This window comes from Chelonia mydas, chromosome 14 (assembly GCF_015237465.2).
Source record: "Chelonia mydas isolate rCheMyd1 chromosome 14, rCheMyd1.pri.v2, whole genome shotgun sequence".
Lineage (NCBI taxonomy): Eukaryota > Metazoa > Chordata > Testudines > Cheloniidae > Chelonia > Chelonia mydas.
The window spans coordinates 34,377,857-34,385,461 of record NC_051254.2 but is presented as its reverse complement, the minus strand read 5'-3'; the positions used below and the strand labels follow the sequence as shown (position 1 = coordinate 34,385,461).

The 7,605-nt window shown below is 50.4% G+C and overlaps 1 pseudogene; it reads left to right on the top strand.

Annotated features, from left to right (window-relative positions):
* Nucleotides 1–1,952: 1,952 nt before the first annotated feature.
* LOC122462905 lies at nucleotides 1,953–7,135 on the top strand (annotated as a pseudogene).
* The last annotated feature ends 470 nt before the right edge of the window (nucleotides 7,136–7,605 follow it).

Below are 7,605 nucleotides of genomic sequence, written 5' to 3'. Positions count from 1 at the left end.
GATAAGGGTTATATTCTGCAGGAACCCACCCGTGGTAGATGTAGACAGAACTCAATGGTGTGGTGCTCAAAAGGACAATCCTAGGAAAAGTCCCTTGGGGGAAATGCATGAACCAGTTTACGAGAGAGACAAGATGGGTGAGGTAATATCTTTTATTGAACCAACTTCTGTTAGTGAGAGAGACAAGCTTTTAGCTACTATACTGCACGAACCAGTGTAGTCAGGTTCAGACGCCCTTCTCAACCCCCCAGGGGACCTTTGGGCAGGAACCCTGAACTAAAGGACTTTGAAGTGGATAAAAAACCAGCCTGTGGCTCAAAGGGTTAATGTGATGCTTGGCTATGTAAACAGAGTAATCTAGAGTAAAGAGGCTATTTTACCTCTCTATTTGGCACTGGTGTGACCACTGCTGGAATTCTGTGTCCAGTTCTGGTGCCCACAATTCATGAAGGATGTTGAAAAACTGGAGAGGGTTCAGCGAAGAGCCATGAGGATGATTAAAGGATTCGAAAACCTGCCTATTTGTGACTGAACTCCTTGAGTCTATCTGTTCAGCTGAACAAGGAGCAGGTTAAGGGGTGAACTAATCACGGTCTGTAAGCAACCATGTGGGGAACAGAAATGTGACAATGGAGGGCTCTTCAACCTAGCAGAGAAAGGTAGAACAAGATCCAATGGCTGGAAGTTGAAGCTAGACAATTAATACTGGAAATAAGGCACAGTTTTTATCAGTGAGGGTAATTAACCATTGGAACAATTTTCTAAGGGTCATGGTGGATTTCCCATCAGTGGAAATTTTTAAATCAAGATTGGGTATTTTTTTCTCAAGGGTCTGCTCTAGTTCAAACAGGAATTAATTCAGGGAAGCCTCACAGCCTGTGTTACACAGCAGTTCAGACTAGATGATCCCAGGGACCCTTACTAGAGCAGGGATTTAATGCAAGCCTCCTCCCCCTTTCAATAGTGTTCAATGGTGGATCTCTTCCAACCTTTCTCTTGAAGATATTCCACTTTGTATAAAATACCTCAATAGTCATTGGCCCAGGGAGCAAGCATGAGAATGACTCTACAGCCCAGTGGCTGGAGCATGGAGTTGGGATATAGAAGAACTTGGTTCAAGTCCCTGCACCACTGAACATTCTTCAAGAGATGAATCTGAGAGACTCCCCACCTAGAGCAGCCTGTAGCTCTGGTCAGGACCCTCACCAGGGGGGTTCCAAGGCTGGGACTTGTACCCGGGTTTCCCACATCACAGGCTAGTACCCTAATCACTGGGCCAAAGCTCATATAGGCAAGCAGGGCCCCATTTTCCACTGCCCATTTAATGAATGACACCTAAGGATCCTTGTGAATCTACCCCTTTAAAAATGCCTGGAAGCTAAAAGTTTCAGGTTGAATGACATTGGGGGTATTTTCGACCCAAAGTGGATTTTCTGTTGCATTTTGGCTTGTTGAAAATTCCAAAAACCTTCAGATTCAGTTCAACCTGCAGCAATTTTCTTTTTTGATTTTTTGGAACTGCCACCAAACCAAAAAATCAGCTGTTTGCTCAGTTCTACTTGGGATACCCGTGTTCCAGTCCCTGCTCAACCAGAGATTCCCTGTATGAGCATGGACATTTCTGTGCCTCGGTTCCCCAGCTATACAATGGAGAAAACAGGCATTCCGTACCTCATGGGAGTGTTGTGAGGATCAATACATTATAGACTGTGGGTCACCCAGATACTACGGCAAGGGGGCAGGAGAGGCAGGGCTGTCTCATGTATGAGAGCCTGAACACACCCAGAGGAGATGAGATTACCCGCACAACACAGCTAGTGTCTGACACTGGATTCGCCTCTAAATAGGCTAGTACCTGAACTGACCATTTGGAAGAAGTGGAGCAGAAATATGAGTGAGGGATGTGGCAGTGATGGAGATGAAGAGAGACATCCGAGAGGGGCCGCCTAACAATGGCTAGTGAGAGCCCGGCCCTGCCTGCTCAGGTCTCACTCAGCAGTGGTGGCGGAGTCGGGGAAAGCGATCGGGTTTAGCTGAGCCTGACCTAAACTCAGCCCTTTTGCGACTCAAGTTGATGCTGTCGGGCTTGTCTACATGGGGACTCTTACCAGCATACTTATACAGCCACAGTTACACCACTGTAACGCCCCATCTGGACACCCTTATTCTGCATGAAGCTGGCTTTTCCCCAGTGTAGCTGGCATCACTTTCCAAGCAGTATAAGCTGAAGCAGAAAATGGCGCTGAGTCCAGAATAAGTGTTTCCACATGGGGAGTTCTGCCAGTATTGCTATAGTGGTGTATTTGTAGTGGCATTATTCCCTGTGTTGACGAGCCTGTAGCAGGCCCCACTGAAGCTGGCTTGTGGTGGAAGATCCTTGCTCAGTGCACCTGGTCTTGTCCCAGTAAATTGCTGGTGGGGCACCAGTAACTGGTCTGGATGACTGGGCTGCACGGGGAGTGAATGCACTGGGAGGCAGGTCTCTTGCCCAGCCCAGGCTGTGGTTACTGTTTGGCCTGGCAGACTCTCCCCAAGAGGAGGGAACTTTGGGCTAAACAGGCTGACTTCATCAGGACTGGCGTTTGTCCTGTCTATGTCGCAAACCCAGCAGCAGCTCCCCAGACCCAGTTGATGGAAATGCCCTTCAGAAGTAACATCAGGGGAGACACGACCTTCTGCACAGGATGCAAATATGAGGAGGCGAGTGCACTCTGTCAACAGAGGGAGGAGAGCATGCTCCAAGGGAGATCTTTGCCCCTGCTTGTCTCTTCAGGGGGATGTGGGCCACTTTACAGAGAGAACCCAATTTCTGGAGGGAAGTGAGAGAAGAACCTAACTCCTGGTCACCAGCCCTGAGAGATCCAAGCTGATCTACTGGAGGGTGCATATCGTGAGGTCTCAGGTAAGTGTTATCCCTCATGCTGCTGCTATGCACTGAGACAGAACCTGTCTGTCAAGGGATATCACTAAAGGGTTAATAGGGTAACAGTGCCCGTTCAGCTGGTCCTGTCCATGTTCTGGCACTGGCTCAACACCCTGAGCCCAGCCCTGGGTATCCTGGCCTGGCTCCAGAGGTTAGCTCTGGAGTCCTTTTGGCCAAGGCTGCAATAGGTGTCTGCAGAGGTTTTGAGTCTTCCCCTGGAAGAGGGAGGACAGGAACTGAACTGCCTTTGCAGTCAGGTCCACATATTCCGCCTCCAGGGTCTGCAGAGATTCCTTTACGGTGCAGGTAGTCTGGTGTGGACTGGCGCACGCCTTTCTCCGCTGCCTCCAAGGGCTCCGATATGACCGACAGCTCCTTTATCTCCATCCGAGAGGTCTTCCACCAGACCCCTCCAGGCCGCCAGTCTTCCACCAGGACTTCCTCCGGACCTGGAGGCTGATTTCGGCGACCAGAACCATGGTGACTGCCGAGGGGACAGATCTCCTTGTGGAGCCCCTGCTGCACAATCCCCAGCTTCGTCTGCAGGTGGCAGAGTCCCCCTTGGTGCACCAAAGGTTGGTCCTGGCAGGTGCCACCAGGATCAGAGACCTCCTGGACTACGAGCGGGGGGAGTGGGTGGATTCCCTGGCACTCAGGCAGTGCATGGGGCTCTCCACCCCTTCTACCCACCGCTGCGTGCTTCAGGAGGTGAAGGCAGCCTTACTGCCCGCCTCTCGGGCCTTCCTTGTATGGGTCCTGCGGGAGGGTGTTCTCCGCCCACCCCTCACCCCTGGCCCTCCAGACCTTGTTATCAGGCCCCTGCCCCACAAGCCAAGGCGGCTATCTATTCCACCAGGAGGAGGATGCTGGACGGGGAGGTGCTCTGCGACTGTGGGGCCTATTTATGCTCCTCTCTTCAATCATGAGTCCAGGTAGAGTTCCTCTGGGCCACGTCCGCTGGCTCCCTAGACACCTTTGAGAAGCAGTGGGCGCTCTCTGCTCGGTGTCCCCCTCTGGCTCCCAGTTTATGACCTATGACCTCACTCCTGATCATTTTTTTAATATTAGTTGCCCCCTGAACTTGCTTGAGATCTGGGACCAGTAGCTCCACCCCTGAGGCTGGGGGGGGGCTTCAGGTATGAGGGGGCGTGGCCTCAACTGGAAGAGGCGTGGCCTTAACCAGAAGAGGCAGGGACTTAAATCCCCAGGCCCTTTAAATCTTGATTTAAAGGGCCAGGGGTCCAGCTGCGGTAATGGAGGCTGGGAGCCCGGGGCGCTTTAAATCACCCCCGAGCTACCAGCTGCAGAGGTGCCTGGGAACCCCAGGGCTTGGGGGCGATTTAAAGGGCTCAGGGCTCCAGCTGCCACTACCACAGTGGAGCCCTGGACCCTTTAAATCACTGAGGAGCCCTGGGGGCTCCCGGCTGCCACCGCTACCCCGGGGCTCTGGGCTCGGGCAGAGCTTTAAAGGGCCTGGGGCTCTGCTGTGGTAGCAGCTGCCGGAGCCCCGAGCCCTTTAAATCCTTGCCTGTGTCCTGCTGCCCGAGCCCTGGGGTAGCGGCGGCTGGGCTCTGTCATAAATATAAAGGGAAGAGTAAACACCTTTAAAATCCCTCCTGGCCAGAGGAAAAATCCTTTCACCTGTAAGGGGTTAAGAAGCTGGGATAGCCTCGCTGGCACCTGACCAAAATGACCAATGAGGGGACAAGATACTTTCAAAAGCTGGAGGGAGGGAGAGACAAAGGGTCTGTCTGTGTGAAGTTTTTGCCGGGGACAGAACAGGAATGGAGTCTTAGAATTTAGTAAGTAATCTAGCTAGATATGCGTTAGATTATGATTTATTTTAATGGGTGGGAAATTAAGCTGTGCTGAATGGAATGGTTGTTCCTGTCTGTGTGTCTTTTTGTCACTTAAGGTTTTGCCTAGAGGGATTCTCTATGTTTTGAATCTAGTTACCCTGTAAGGTATTTACCATCCTGATTTTACAGAGGTGATTCTTTTTTTACTTTTTACTTCTATTAAAATCCTTCTTTTCAGAAACTGAATGTTTTTTCATTGTTCTTAAGATCCAAGGGTTTGGGTCTGAGGTCACCTATGCAAATTGGTGAGGATTTTTACCACCCCTTCCCCAGGAAGTGGGGTGCAAGGGTTGGGAGGATTTTGGGGGGGAAAGATGTTTCCAAACAACCCTTTCCCAGGAACCCAGTTAAACGTTTGGTCGTGGCAGTGGAAGTCCAAGGGCAAAGGATAAAATAGTTTGTACCTTGGGGAAGTTTTAACCTAAGCTGGTAAAAGTAAGCTTAGGAGGTTTTCATGCAGGTCCCCACATCTGTACCCTAGAGTTCAGAGAGGGGAAGGAACCTTGACAGGCTCCGTCGGGGATTTAAAGGGCCCTGGGGCTCCAGCCGCTACTACCGCCCCGGCCATTTAAATCCACTCCGGAGCCCCACCGCTGCTACCCCAGGGCTCGGGCGCAGGGCTCAGGTGGGGATTTAAAGACCCGGGGCTGTAGTGGCAGCTTGAGCTCCGGAGCCCTATAAATCCCCACCAGAGCCTCCCCACCCCTACCCCAGGGCTCAGGCAGCAGGGCTCAGGTGGGGATTTAAAGGGCTCAGGGTGGGGGGGGGGGTAGCGGCGGCTGGAGCTTGGGGGCCCTTTAAATCCCTGCTCGAGCCCTGCTGCCTGAGCCCTGGGGTAGCGACGGCGGGGATTTAAAGGGCCGGGGTGTGAGTGGGGGCTGGAGCTCTGGGGCCCTTAAATCCCCGCCAGAGTCCCGCCACCGCTACCCCAGGGTTTCGGCAGCAGAGATCAGGTGGAGATTTAAAGGGCTGGGGTGGTATCAGCGGTGAAGCTCCGGGGCCCTTTAAGTCCCCGCCGCAGTCCCGCTGCTGCTACCCCAGAGCTTTAAATTGCCATGTGGGAAAGCTGGTCCCGGTACAACGCACCGGCTCTTACCAGGACGCCGTACCGGGGCGTACCGGCTTACTTTCACCTCAGCCCCTAGCATTGTACAATCCAGGGAAAGAACAATGAATGGATCCTTACAATTAAGGGGAAAACATTGAGACATCCCGGTGATCAAGTAGAGGGAATTTTCCCTGCTCTGAATAACCATGAATCACCTTAGTCTGAGACAAAGGGGGGAAATAAAACAACCTGCAAATCCTGTTAAAAGGGAAGGGGGTTGAGGTGTGCTCTAGAGTTTGTCGCTTCCCCCAGATGCATCCCATGGCAGACATGGAACAGGGAAATCAAACGTCCCTCACAGAATTCATCTTCCTGGGATTTGGGAATCTCCCTAAACTGCAGGTTTTCCTCTTCCTGCTGTTTCTAGCAATCTGCTTTGTGATCACAGCCAGGAACATCCTCATTGTTGTGCAGTTGTGGTTGATCAGCACCTTCACACCCCCATGTACTTCTTCCTGGGGAACTTTTCCTGCTTGGAGACCTGCTACATCTCGACCATCCTGCCCAGGATGCTGGCCAGTCTCCTGACTGGGGACAGAACCATTTCTGTCAGTGGCTGTATGACACAATTTTATTTTGTCAGTTTCTTTGGGGCTACAGAATGTTTTCTTAGCCACAATGTCTTATGATCGGTATTTAGCAGTATGCAAACCACTGCATTATGCAGCCCTTATGAGTGGCAGCTCATGCCTCTGGCTAGCAGCTGGTTCTTAGATATGGTGATTTTTGACTATTCCCATAATAGTATTTCTTATGTTATAATTATCTTTCTGTGGTCCCAATAAAACTGATAACTTTTTCTGTGAATCTACGCAAATAATAAAGCTCTGCTGCAATGACACCTATCAGCTGGAGATTGTCATTACCATCCTGGCTTCTTTACTCACTCTGCCCCCATTTCCATTAACCCTGGCATCCTACGTTTGTATCATCTCCACCATCCTGAGAATCCCTTCCACCACTGGGAGGCAAAAGGCCTTTTCCACCAGCTCCTCTCACCTCATTGTGGTGACAATTTTCTATGGGACCCTAATCATTGTGTATCTGCTACCAAAAACCAACACACTGAGAGACTTCAACAAAGTGTTCTCTATCTGCTACACAATTCTGACTTCTATGGCCAATCCCTTCATATACATCCTGAGAAACAAAGAGGTCAAGGAGGTCCTGAGAAAAATTGTCAGCAAATGTCTAGATTTTATGAGAATTCAGAAACCTCAATCTGTTCTTAAGGCAAAATGGTGATGAGCTCAACTGATTTACTGTAAAAAGAAAAGGAGTACTTGTGGCACTTTAGAGACTAACCAATTTATTTGAGCATAAGCTTTCGTGAGCTACAGCTCACTTCATCGGATGCATACTGTGGAAAGTACACAAGATCTTTTATACACACAAACCACGAAAAAATGGGTGTTTACCACTACAAAAGGTTTTCTCTCCCCCCACCCCACTCTCCTGCTGGTAATAGCTTATCTAAAGTGATCATTCTCCTTACAATGGGTATGATAATCAAGGTGGGCCATTTCCAGCACAAATCCAGGGTTTAACAAGAACGTCTGGGGGGGAGGGAGGGTAGGAAAAAACAAGGGGAAATAGGTTACCTTGCATAATGACTTAGCCACTCCCAGTCTCTATTCAAGCCTAAGTTAATTGTATCCAATTTGCAAATGAATTCCAATTCAACAGTCTCTCACTGGAGTCTGGATTTGAAGTTT